The sequence below is a fragment of the Nicotiana tabacum genome, chromosome 13, assembly GCF_000715075.1.
Source record: "Nicotiana tabacum cultivar K326 chromosome 13, ASM71507v2, whole genome shotgun sequence".
Classification (NCBI taxonomy): domain Eukaryota; kingdom Viridiplantae; phylum Streptophyta; class Magnoliopsida; order Solanales; family Solanaceae; genus Nicotiana; species Nicotiana tabacum.
Window position 1 is genome coordinate 32,840,556 of NC_134092.1, and position 14,281 is coordinate 32,854,836.

Consider the following 14,281-nt stretch of genomic DNA (forward strand, 5'->3'; position numbering starts at 1 on the left):
TCCCGCCAAAATATGGGCAGAGGTGCGGCACAACCGGCTAATTCTGCAGCTACTACATCCACAACAACTCCAGCTCGAGGCACCCCAGCACCCATAGGGCATGGTGCAGCTAGAGGTGGTGCATAAAATTCGGGAGAACCCAATATATTTTATGCTATGCGGAGACGTCGGGAATCAGAGGCTTCTCCAGATGTTGTCACAGGTATATTGACTGTCCAATCTCATGATGTATATGCTCTTATTGATCCCGGTTCCACTCTTTCATATGTCACTCCTTATGTTGCTATGGAATTTGGGATAGAACCAGAACAGCTTCATGAGTCGTTCTCTGTATCTACTCTGGTTGGTGAGTCTATTTTAGTCGTGCGGGTTTATAGGGATTGTGTTGTCACGTTGCGTGATCAGGGCACCGTGGACGATCTTATTGAATTGAGAATGGTTGATTTTGATGTGATAATGGGGATGGATTGGCTTTATTCTTGTTTTGCCAAGCTTGATTGCCGAACCAGGACTGTTAGGTTCGAATTTCCAAATGAGCCAGTTATTGAGTGGAAGGGTGATGATGTAGTGCCAAAAGGTAGGTTTATTTCCTACTTTAAGGCCACAAAGATGATAAACAAGGGATGTATTTACCATTTAGTCTAGGTTACGGACACCGATGTTGAGGCACCTACACTTGAGTTTGTGCCTGTTGTGAATGAATTTCCAGGAGTCTTTCCGGATGAACTCCCTGGGATCCCACCAGATAGAGAGATTGATTTTGGGATTGATGTGATGCCAGACACACAACCTATATCTATTCCACTCTACAGAATGGCACCGGCAGAATTGAAGAAGCTAAAGGAACAATTGAGAGATTTGTTAGAAAAGGGTTTTATCCGGCCGAGTGTGTCGCCTTGGGGCGCACCGGTCCTTTTTGTAAGAAATAAAGATGGGTCACTGAGAATATGTATTGACTATCAGAAACTTAATAAGGTCACTATCAAGAATAAGTACATACTGCCAAGGATAGATGACCTGTTTGATCAATTGCAAGGTGTCAAGTACTTCTCCAAGATTGATTTAAGATCCGGGTATCACCAATTGAAGATCAGGGAGCAGGATATTCCGAAACCACTTTTAGAACCCGGTATGGGCATTTTGAATTTCTGGTGATGTCTTTTGGGCTAACAATTACCCCAACAGCCTTCATGGATCTTATGAATCGCGTTTTCAAGCCATTACTTTACTCTTTTGTAATAGTGTTTATGGACGATATTCTTGTATATTCACGAAGTCGAGAAGATCATGCCGATTATCTCAGGGTAGTTCTGCAAACCCTACATCAGCACCAGTTATATGCAAGGTTTTCAAAGTGTGAATTTTGGCTTGAATTAGTCATATTCTTGGGTAGTGTAGTTTCTAGTGAGGGAATTAAGGTTGATCTTCAGAAAATTTCAGCGGTGAAGAATTGGCCTAGGCTTACAACTCCAACAGAGATTCGCAATTTCTTAGGCTTAGCTGGATATTACAGAAAGTTTGTGGAGGGGTTTTCTACTCTTGCCTCTCCATTGACTTAATTGACGCAGAAGGCAATTAAGCTCCAATGGTCAGATGCTTGTGAAAAGAGTTTCCAGGAATTGAAAGTAAGACTGACTACGATGCCGGTGTTCACTCTACCAGAGGGTATGGATGGATTTGTGGTATATTGTGATGCTTCAAGAATCGGGCTTAGGTGTGTATTAATGCAACGTGGGAAGGTGATATCTTATACTTCTAGGCAACTAAAGAATAATGAAAAGAACTATCCAACACATGATTTAGAACTTGCGGCAGTGTTATTTGCATTAAAAACTTGGCATCATTATTTATATGGGGTTCATGTTGATATATTCGCGGACCATAAGAGCCTTCAATATATTTTCAAGCAGAAGGAATTGAATCTAAGGCAGAGAAGATGGCTTGAGTTACTCAAGGACTACGACATCGAAATTCTATATCATCCAGAAAAGTCCATTGTTGTGGCTGATGCTCTTATCCGGAAATTAATGGGTAGTTTGGCTTACTTGAAGGTATATTAGAGGCCATTAGCCAAGGAAGTTCACCGATTGGCTAGTTTGGGAGTTCGTCTTGCGGACTCTAGTGAAGGAGGGGTAATTATGCAAAATAGGACTGAATCATCACGTGTTGTGGAAGTCAAAGAGAAGCAATACAACGATCCATTGTTGGTGCAATTGAAAGAGGGGATTCATAAACATAAGACCATGGCCTTTTCTCTTGGCATGGATGATGGTACACTAAGGTACCAAGGGCGACTCTGTGTTCCAAATGTGGATGGTCTCCGTTAAAGAATTTTGACTGAAGCTCACACTTCTAGGTATTTTGTGCACCCAGGTTCTACAAAAATGTATCATGATATTAAGGAAGTCTATTGGTGGAATGATATGAAGAGGAATGTAGCGGACTTTGTAGCAAGATGTTCGAACTGTCAGCAAGTGAAGGCCGAACACCAAAGGCCCAGTGGGTTGGCATAGAACATAGAAATTCCAATGTGGAAATGGGAAATGATTCATATGAACTTTGTGGTAGGATTACCGCGCACTCCTCGCAAGTTTGACTCAATTTGGGTGATTGTGGATCGACTCACAAAATCAGCACACTTTTTGTCGGTTAAGTCTACCTACATAGTGGAGAAGTATGCTCAGTTGTATATCAAAGAAATAGTCAGGTTGCATGGCACCCCAGTTTCCATCATTTCTGATCGGGGGGCACAATTCACTGCTAATTTTTGGAAGAAATTTCAGCAAGGTTTGGGTACTCAAGTGAATTTTAGTACAACCTTTCACGCGCAGACTGAATGGGCAGGCAGAGTGGACTATTCAGACGCTTGAGGATATGTTGCGCGCTTGTGTTATAGACTTCAAAGGTAGCTGGGATGATCATGCTAGCATTCAAATAGCACCGTTCGAGGCTTTATATGGTAGGAGATGTAGATCTCCCACTGGGTGGTTTGAAATTGGGGAAGTAGAGTTGATAGGGCCAGACCTCGTGCATCAAGCTATGGAAAAAGTTAAAATCATTAAGGAGCGGTTGAAGACTGCTCAGAGTCATCAGAAATCCTATTTTGATGATCGTCGTAGAGATTTGGAATTCAAAGAAGATGATTGGGTATTTTTGAAAGTTTCCCCCATGAAGCGTGTAATGCGATTCTGTAAGAAAGGGAAATTGAGTCTGAGGTATGTCGGACGGTATAAAATCATTCAGAGGATTGGTGAGGTAGCATACAAGCTTGAGCTACCACCTGAGATATCACTAGTACACCCGGTGTTTCATGTGTCTAAGTTAAAGAAAGTAGTTGGAGACTCGACAATCATTGTTCCGGTTGAGACTATTGAGGTAAATGAAGAATTGACTTATGAAGAGATTCCAGTTTCTATTATTGATCGGCAAATACGAAAGTTGAAAAACAAAGAAATTGCATCCGTAAAAGTGCTATGGCGAAACCAACAGTTTGAAGAGGCTACTTGGGAGGCCGAAGAAGAAATGAAGAAAACATATCCTTATTTATTTGAATAACCATGTAATTATGAGCTGTGCCTTATGAAAATGCTACTGGATTTTCCTATGAAATAAGTATGACTTGTACATTTGGTGTTAAGGGTGTTCCGCTCTGGTAATATAATTGCTTGTGAGGCCACAACGGGTATTGTTTTGTATTATGTTACGTCGTTGGATTATGTATATGTTTTTAGGATGTGTTTCTGGGGCCTCTGACAGGTGGATAGGCCTAATTACAAAGGAAACGCTGGCGAAAGATTTGGAAATTTAGGGAGTTAGTCAAATTTGGGGATGCTAGTTTGTAGTATAAAACAAACTGAGTTGCATAAGATGCTAATAACAGAATTTGACCCTCATTCGAGAACGAATGATCCTAAGCGGGGGAGAATGTAACACTCTGGAAAATTTCAAAGTACATAAGTGGTAAGCCCGATAAAGTACATAAATGTAAGACCGCATACACAGACAGTTCTTTTGACTATTTTATAATCAAATATGCGACCGATATGCGGTCCGCATATCGGTTACGCGATCGCATACCTTGTTCTGGAGCTCCATTTTTTGGTTTTAAAAACCCGATCCTATTTCGTTAAATACACTCTTTGGGACATTTTTGAGGTATAATCCGATATTTTAGAGTGAGAGAGAGTACCCTAGAGTGAGAAGATGTTCTTCAATTCTTGCTCAAGATTTGGAAGATTAAGAAGGGAGGCTCACTAGGTTTTCATCCCAGAGGTATGATTCTACACCCTAAACCCTAATTTTGAAATTATCTGAAAATGGGTAATTAGCAAGATAATTTTTGGGCAAGAGAGTTGTATTTTTTACATGCATGTGATATTAAGGGGTGTAGGACGATTGTTGAACTAAGCATGGTAAATATTGGGTTGTAGGATGATGGAATCATCCATAAAAAGGGCCTTTAAACCTTAATGCACACCTAGTGTTTGATAAAATATTCAAATGAGCTAGAACCATAATTATCTTCCAAATTGTGGTTCAATTTGTTATATTTCTAAAATAGATTGAAGTTGCTAAGAATTCCGGAACGTTTTAGAGTTTAAGGAAGTTCAATTGAGGTATATTGGCTAAACTCTTCTTTAAGAATTGGAATTCCCAATATCCTTGTAAGTTCCGAGATGTCGATTATAAATGGATTATTCCGATAAGTTTTGAGATGAAGATATATGTTCAATTAGTATTTCAAATGCTCTTATCATATTGCATTATAAATTGAGGATGTGTCCCAAACTATGGATTATGTATCCACATGTTATAATTTCTAGTCCTGATTTATGTGAAAGTTATTATGCCAAGTTATGTAGAGATTGTGATTGTGATACACCTCCACCCGCATACATTGGGGTGAGGCAGCATGACTGCTTTGTGTGGGGATTATGGTATAGAGATTGTGAATGTGATACACCTCCACCCGTATATATATTTGGGTGAGGCGGCATGACCGCTTTGTGTAGCGATTATGGTACTGTGGGACTGCACCTCCACCCGCATATATTGGGGTGAGGCGGTACGACTGCTTTGTGTATAGTTTTGGTATTGTTGTGGCACCACCACCCGCATACATTGGGTTGAGGTGGCATAGCCATTTTGTGTTGGTATTGGTATCGTTGATGCATTTCCACCCACATACATTGGGGTGAGGCGGCATAGCCGCTTTGTGTTGGTTCTTGGTACTGTGGTTATACATCCACCCGCATACATTGAGGTGAGGCGGCAGGGCCGCTTGATTAGAGTTATGGTATTATACGTACACCTCCACCTACATACATCGGATGAGACGGCGGGGCCACTTTGTGTGAAGATGGTTATAGATGATCTTATCTTAAATCCTATAAATGTTGTTGATAGATTTTAATAAGCTTGCTATGGTTGAGACGGTTATCTATATTATTCTATTGCCGCACTAGTTCATCATAATTATCTTGTACTTCTAAATTCTTAAATTGGTATTTAGTTTTCATACTAGTACTATTCGACGGTACTAACATCCTTTTTACCGGGGACGCTGCATCTTTGAATGGATGCAGGTAGTTCCACAGCAGAAGACATTGATCAGTGATAGCAGTACACCTTATTTCCACCTGACTTGGTGAGCCCACTTCATCCCGGGGTCATGTATCTTTTGTTCTTTATGTATTATGGTTGAGGTATAGCCGGGGCCTTGTTGCCGGCATTATCATTGTACTTTTCTTTATCTATAGAGGCTCCGTAGACATAGTATGGGTTATGTATTGGTACTGGGAAAGACCAAATATGCTATATTGTGGTTGTATTACTTATCCATTTGAGACTTTAAAAATGGTGAAACTTATGGTAAGAAATTGGTAATTGCACACATGACCACTTTATTATTTAATTAAGCAAAATAAATATTCTCTTTATTCATGAATGAGTTGGGTAGAAGAAATCTAATAGGCTTGCTCGGTCGGGTTCACTCAGTTGAGCGCCGATCGCGCTCCACGATTTTGGGGCGTGACACATGCGTCCCTCGAACAGTTCCAAGTTGATTAGCATTGCTTCATCGTTTGATTCTTCGTTTGGCTGAGAATACTTCAAAGTGGGTTCTCCCACTTCAACCGGGATTAGGGCTTCAGCATCGTAAACAAGGGAAAAATGAGTTTCTCCTATACTCGATTTGGTTGTTGTTTGATAGGCCCATAGGACTTCGGGCAACTCTTCGGGCCATTTTCCTTTTGCTACTTCCAACATTTTCTTGAGGATTTGAATGATCACTTTATTTGTTAACTCCGCTTGACCATTTGCGCTCAGATGATAAGGTGAGGATGTGATTCTCTTTATTTTCAGGTCTTCGAAGAACTTTGTAACTTTTTCACTGATAAATTGTGGCCCATTATCGCATGCTATCTCTTTTGGCATTCCAAACCTGCAAATTATATTTTTCCATAGAAAATTGACCATTTCACGTTCTTCGATTTTCTGATAAGAACCTTCTTCCACCCATTTAGAAAAATAATCAGTCAAAATTAAAAGAAACCTTACCTTTTCGAGAGTCGGTGACAGCGGTCCGACGATGTTCATCCCCCATTTCATGAATGGCCATGGGGACAGAACCGAATGTAAGGGTTCTGCCAGTTGATGTACTAGTGATGCGTAGCGTTGTCACTTATCACATTTTCGTACGAAATCTTTGGCGTCTTGTTCCATGCGAGGCCAGTAATATCCTGCCCATACCAATTTCAGCACCAAAGACTCTGCGCCTGAGTGATTGCCGCATATCCCTTCGTGGATTTATCTCATGAAATAGTCAGCTTCTAACGCTCCTAAACACCGGGCCAGTGGGCCTTGGAAAGATTTTCTATACAATTGGCTTTTCCTGAAGTTATAACATGCAACTTTGGTATGTAACTCCTGTGATGCTTTGGGATCGTCGGGCAATTTTTCGTGCTCGAGGTAGTTGATTATTTTGTTCCTCCAGTCCCATGCCAGACTAGCCGAATTCACCTCGTAGTAACCATCTGTATCAAGGACTGAGCTCATCAGTTGTACCACCATTCCGGACTCCAACCCTTTTATTTCCGTCGATGAACCTAAGTTTGCTAATGCATCCATTTCTACATTATCCTCTCTCGGGATATGAATTATTGACCACTCACAGAATCGTGCCAAAAGAGCTTGGACCTTTACCACGTATTGTTGCATATGTTCTTCTTTGGTATCAAAGATTACGTAAACCTTATTTACCACCAGTTGTGAGTTGCATTTGATTTCCATAACCTCAGAATCAAGTCTCCGGGCCAATTGGAGCCCTACAATCAAAGCTGTATACTCTATTTCATTGTTAGTTAAAGAGATCGTGCTGGTGGCTTGCCTTAAGGTTTCCCCCGAAGGCGTGATTGAACCTATTCTGAACACAGACCCTTTTACATTCAAGGCTCCATCCATAAATAAGGTCCAAACCCCTGATGCCGATTCCGACACCATTACTGCCTCTTTGGTTTCCCGAGGTAGCAATTCTGGACTAAAATTGGCCACGAAGTCACCCAAGACTTGTGACTTAATTGCAATCCTCGGTTTATATTCTATGTCGAATTTACTCATTTCAATGGCCTATTTGGCCAATCTGCCCGAGAGTTCGGGTTTATCAAGGATGTTCCGCAAAGGAAAAGTAGTCACCATAACTATTGGGTGGCATTGGAAATAGGGCCTCAACTTTCGAGCGGCACCTAGCTTTCCAAATATGGGTAGCGAGTTTCTGCTCCCGTTGAAATTTTTCTAACATAATAAATAGGAAACTGCGTACCTTCGTCCTCCTGGACTAAAACCGCACTTACCGCAACTTCTTAAACCGCAAGGCAGACTAGCAATGTTTTGCCTTCTTTCGATTTCGAGAGCAACATAGGGCTTGATAAGTACTTCTTCAGGTCACTCAAAGCATGTTGGCACTCCGGCGTCCATTCGAAATTGTACTTCTTTTTTAGCAATGTAAAGAAGCGATGACATTTTTTCGACGACGGAGAAATAAACCTGCTCAAAACTGCTAACCTTCCTGTGAGTATTTGGACTTCCTTCAAGTTTCATAATTAATCCAGGATATCATTTATGGCCTCTATTTTATTGGGGTTTACTTCGATTCCCCTTTATGAGACCAGAAACCCTAGGAACTTACCGGAGTTGACCCCAAATACGCACTTCTCGGGGATAAGTTTCACGTTATGCTTCCTCAGGATATTGAATGTTTCTTGCAAATGCTTAAGGTCGTCACCTGTATTCAAAGACTTAACGAGTATATTGTCTATATAAACTTCCATGGTTTTTCCTATTTGCTTTTCAAATGTTTTATTTACGAGCCGTTGATAAGTGGCTCCGATGTTTTTCAACCCGAAAGGCATTACATTGTAACAATATGTACCGAAATTTGTTATAAATGAAGTCTTTTCCTAATCTTCCGGGTTCATCTTAAATTGGTTGTACCCTGAATAAACATCAAGGAAACTCATCAGTTCATGCCCGACCGTGGCATCAATCATTTGATCGATATCTGGCAGTGGAAATGAATCTTTAGAGCACGCCTTATTAAGATCTTTATAGTCTATACACATACAAAATTTATTATTCTTCTTAGGAACTACTACTACATTAGCTAGCCAGTTTGTATATCTTACTCTCTGACCGAACCAATTTTAAGCAAGCGGGTTACCTCTTCTTTGACGAATTTATTCTTGGCCTCGACTATAAGGCACTTCTTCTGTCGTACCGATGGTACATTGGGATCCAAACTCAGCTTATGCATGACTATTTCCGTCAGGATACCTGTGATATCCTCGTGCGACCATGAAAAACAATCGACGTTAATTTTAAGGACTTCAATAAAACCAGACCTGAGCTGGGGATGCAGTCCTGTCCCCAAGTGAAATTTTCTTTCTAAGAATTCTTCAAACAATGACATTTTATCTAGTTCCTCTGGCATGGATTTCTTTGTGTTTGTTTCTTCCAGAACATGGAAATATCTCGGCACCTGCTATTGTTCTGACGATTCTGCCCCTAGTATAACTTCTTGTAACTCAGGAGTAGGCGTCGGTTCCTGTATTTGCTATATCGTGCGCTCCTTCCCTTTGCTATTGGAAATCGAGATCGCATTCATCTCCCTCGTTGTCAGTTGGTCACCACTTATCTGCTTGATTCCTTCGAGCGTCGAAAACTTCAGCAATTGGTGATACGTCGATGGTACAAATTTTATCTCGTGTAACCATGGTCTTCCTAAGATGATGTTTTATTACATATCACCATTCACTACTTCAAAGAGAGTTGTTTTCATTACTCCTTCAGCATTTGTGAGCAGCAAGATCTCTTCCCGGGTCGTCACGCTCGTAAGGTTGAATCCAGTGAGGAGTTTCGTCGCCGAAATAATGCTTCCGGTGAGTATAGCTTGTTACAATACTATCCATTGTATGATATTAGCCAAACTTCCTAGATCCACTAGAAAATGCATAATTTTAAAATCTAACACATTTAAAGAGATTACCAGTGCATCGTTGTATGGTAACAACAACCTGTCTGCATCTTCCTATGTGAAAGTGATAATGTCCTCCTGAAGTCTTTTGCTGTGAGGTATCGATACTTTAGTCTTTTTTGCCACCGAAAAGGTGACCCCGTTAATCTCATTCCCCCCAAAGATCATGTTGATCGTTTGGTGTGTGGTTTCTTCTCCAGCTTTCGAGGATTCCGTGTTGTCTCTGTTCCGACCGTAATTGTTCTTAGCTCGATCACTCAAGAATTCTCGGAGATGATCATTCTTCAATAGCGTTGCCAACTCCTCCCGAAGATGTCGGCAGTCCCCTGTCCAGTGACCGTTCGTCCCGTGCTATTCGCACCATAAATTAGGATCCCTCTGGCTGGAATCGGACCTCATAGGTCTCGAGAATCGTGTTTCTTTAATGTTCCTCATGGATGACACCAGTTCCACTACACTGACATTGAAGTTATATTGTGATAACCTGGGGTAAGAAAGATCTCGAGACCCCGACGTTTGTTTATCTAGAAGTGATCTATTGTTTCGACCACGATCAGTCCCTCCATCAACGGTGAACTTGTTTGTTGCTCGGGAATTTCTGCCACGGCCTTCGGTACACTCGTAGGGTAAAAACCGACCCCTCAAAGTCCGCCTATCCGCGACGTAGTCATCCTTTGGTTTTCCTCTGTTCTTCTACCTTCCTTTGGCCGATGATGTAGAACTGACCTGGTCATCTTCGATCCTTATCTTTGACTCGTGCCGGTTGTGAACATCTTCCCAGGTTGTTGCTTGAAACTCAAGCATAATCTCCTTCAGCTTCTGGGAAGCGTATGAACCTCTCGGATTCAATCCTTTGGTGAATGCTTCAGCTGCCCATTCATCCGGGATGGCTGGGAGCAACATTCTTTCTTTCTGGAATCGTGTAACAAACTGGTAATAATTCTAATTCTCCTTGTGCGATTCTGAATATGTCGGCCTTCTAGGCTTGCACCTTTCTAGCCCCAGCATGAGCTTTAATGAAAGAATCTGCGAGCATCTCAAAGGAACTAGAATGTTCGGGCAGTAACGAATACCACGTTAGGGCTCCCCTCTTGAGAGTTTTGCCGAATTTCTTTAGCAACACAGATTCAATTTCGTGAGGAGCAAGATCATTTCCTTTCACTGTTGTTGTGTAGGTGGTAATATGTTACTGTGGGTCTGAAGTTCCATCATACTTTGGAACTTCAAGCATTTTGAAATGCTTCGGGATTAGTACTAGTGCCACACTTGGCTTGTACGGTAATTGAAAATACTTCTTCGAGTATGGGCCTTTCAATACTGGTGGTGCACCCGATATTTGATCCATGCGGGCATTTACTTCTCTCATGAACCGTAAAAGCTCATCTTTGAATGAATCATTCTCGTTGTTAAGACCAGATCTGCTCCCCTCAGCCCTATCGGAGCCGACTTCACCCTTGGGAGTGTTGTTATCGATTCTATGTGTTGTCTGGTCTGCGGGAACAACGGGAGGAATCGGATCGCGCCTGTTCGCATTATTCGAAACACCTGATAGCCTTCTTCAGTTCCGTTATAACCTGATCCTGCTGCATGAGATGGCCTAGAATGATTGCCTGTTGCTCTTGTAGGATCCTCACGGCATCCGCTACCTGCTCCTCGTCAGCATCATCGGGAGTTCTTTTCCGAACTTGTCGAGGGTTCCGTTTGTCATGCACCGGCGTGGCGTCATTCCCGTCATTTGCGGGTGTTACAGATTGAGTCCTCGAAATGAGGTTGATCCCCTCGAATTTCAGATGTTATGTGCATCGTTAACAGTGTTATCTGCCATTTTTTATGATTTTTTCTAAGACTAAAATAGTCAAAACACGTTAGTAAAAGAGGTATAGGATCAATTTAATTGCACGGTTGTGTAGGCCCCACAGTGGGCGCCAAACTATTTACCCGTAAAATGGTACAGTTAAATTTATACGTGATTTTATAGACAAGTGAACTAATTTGATCCTGAAATAATATGATAACCGAAGAAATACACAGTACTTAGCTTGGAATGTAGATGAAATAGCAAAGATAAAGATTCCATGAATACGATTTACGAACACAGCAATGATGGGATCAAAAAGTAAGAGAGTGAAATGGTATAAAACTTTGTATAAAATATAATATATGTTCTTGCCATAAATTTCGTATCCCTTACAATGATAACTGAGCTCACTATTATAGCTATGTCTAGGGAAGAAGGTCCTAGGATCGTGCCCTCCTTTAATGTCAATGATGAGGGTCATTGATGAAGATGCAACGTTGAGCGTAAATGTCAAATTCTTTGTTACAGACCGTCGCTTTTAATGCTGTAGAATATTCCTTAGTAAATGCTATCGGGCGCAAAATATTTAATACACTTTTATGAACGTTATCCGTTCCGGTGACAAGTGCAGTGGTTGCGTTCGGTCCTCAGTCATTCCGATCTTGGATTCCACGTGTCCTCTTTTTAGTCAGTCACGTGTCATATCATATTTTACCCTATACAGATAGTCCCCCTGTGAAATCTTGGGGAAAATAAATTTGTGAGACGACATATATTTGTGTATTCTTCTTTTACATATATATATATATATCCCGTTTTATATACATGTATTTCTTTCATGAATCTCTTGCATATCCATGGAAACGGTGAACCATTTAGAATTTTTGTGGGTGACATATAATGGTATCACGATAGTACACAAGTGATATATGTTGTCACAATGACGTTTTCAAGTCGATTTCAGCTCCGAATTTTAACTCAAACCAAAATAATCTCTATTCTTACTCAAATTTTATATATATCCTCATCTATGTGTTCCCAGCGAATTCCAACCACATGTGAGAAAAGTACTTTTATTTGAAAAGGTTGAATCCATCTTGGAAAAGAATTATGTCGAAAATTGGGCTTTTCAGCGACTTGCTATTTTTTCTACGATAAAGGACTACCTTGAGAATTTCATGCGTTTATTAAGGGATTGTTGGAAAAGTGAACTAGAGTTGGTTGAGAAAAATATGAAAAAGAGAAACAAAGTTGTAGGAGTTTCTTGTTGCCAAATATTTTTTGGGCTATAGATGCCAGTGTCAATTGTTGGCTAAGCGGCTGCCATTAGTTCTTAAAGGATATACATATTATATAAGTGTCAATTTCCCTATTAGAGTAATCTATACACCAATAGCCGATTAGATTCATTTTTTTAGTCGATATATATAAATTATACATTGATTATACATCGTTATATACATATTAATATGAATTATACATATATTATATATTTATTGGTTATTTTTTATTTAAGCAATTAAGTCAGCGGCTATTTCAGTTAATTTTTCTCGATTGAATTTAATTATTAAGGGTGAATGACACAGTTACCCACAAAAATAAAATTATTTACTTTTACCTATTCATTTATTTTTCTACCCGTCAAACTAATTACATTTTCTACCCATAGTAGTTTTGTGGGGAATTTTCTCTTTTTTCTCCAACTCTTTTTTATTTCTACGCTTCTTTTCTTTTTTCCTTTTTTCTTTCTTTTCTCCTTTTATTTTTTCTCGTTTTCTTCTTATTTTTTTCCTTTTTTCTCTTTTATTCATTTATTTTTGCCAAAATCATATTATTGTTATTTTTATCATAACTTATTTCACACTCAAATTTGACTCCTTTATTTTTTTTTATGTTTTTATCTTTTTCTTTATTTCTTGTTCCTTTTCTAATTCCACGTGATTGCCATGCAAACATTGATCTCCTTTCCTACAAACATCAGTATACACTCTACAATTAGCAGTAACACAATCTGTTATGGAGCAAGAAAATATAATCTACGGCCACCAAATCTCCATATATACTAGTTAGAATAGAAATGATAATAAAATATTAGAAAATGCAATAAAAATATAAGTAGCAAATAAGACTTCTAGTACCATATGATACCAATATGGTATACATGTATACCAACAGAGTATATGATTGCTCTAGAATATTGCTACAACTATCTGCGACTATACTATTATACCAAAATATTAAATGATGAAATAAAAGTATGAGAAAATTATATGATCACATTGCAAGCTAAATATTCGCAAAGCAACTTGCTCATTCCGTATACTAACAGTTTATATAGTTGTATGGGGTCATTCCAACAATTGCCTATAACTATAAAAATTATTACATAATCAATATCTATTGGCACAAAAAATTTCCAGCTCTGCAAATCATGTTCATATAAATAATTTCAGAATAAAATTCACTTAAAAATGCATCTAAAACAATCAAAAAATGTTTAAACTACCATATGATACCAATATGGCATATAACTATACCAACATGGTATACAATTTTACTTGTTAATTTCCGGCAACTATATGACTATACTACTATTATATAACACACATGCATATAGAGAAAAATAAAAAAAATAGTGTACCACATATTAATATAATAAAGTATTTCAAGATATTGTATTATATTACTATTATTAAAAGAAAATCAAATAGTGTACCAATTAAATGCAGCTAATACAACCAAAAAAGGATTCGACTAGCATATGATACCAATATAGTATATAGCTATATTAATAGCGTATATAGTTGTACGGGGTCATTCCAACAACTGCATATAACTATAAAAACTATTACATAATACACAAAATCTATGTCCATAGGTACAATAAAATCCAACACAGCAAAACATGATCATATAAACCATTTCAGAATAGAATTCACTTAAAAATGCAACCA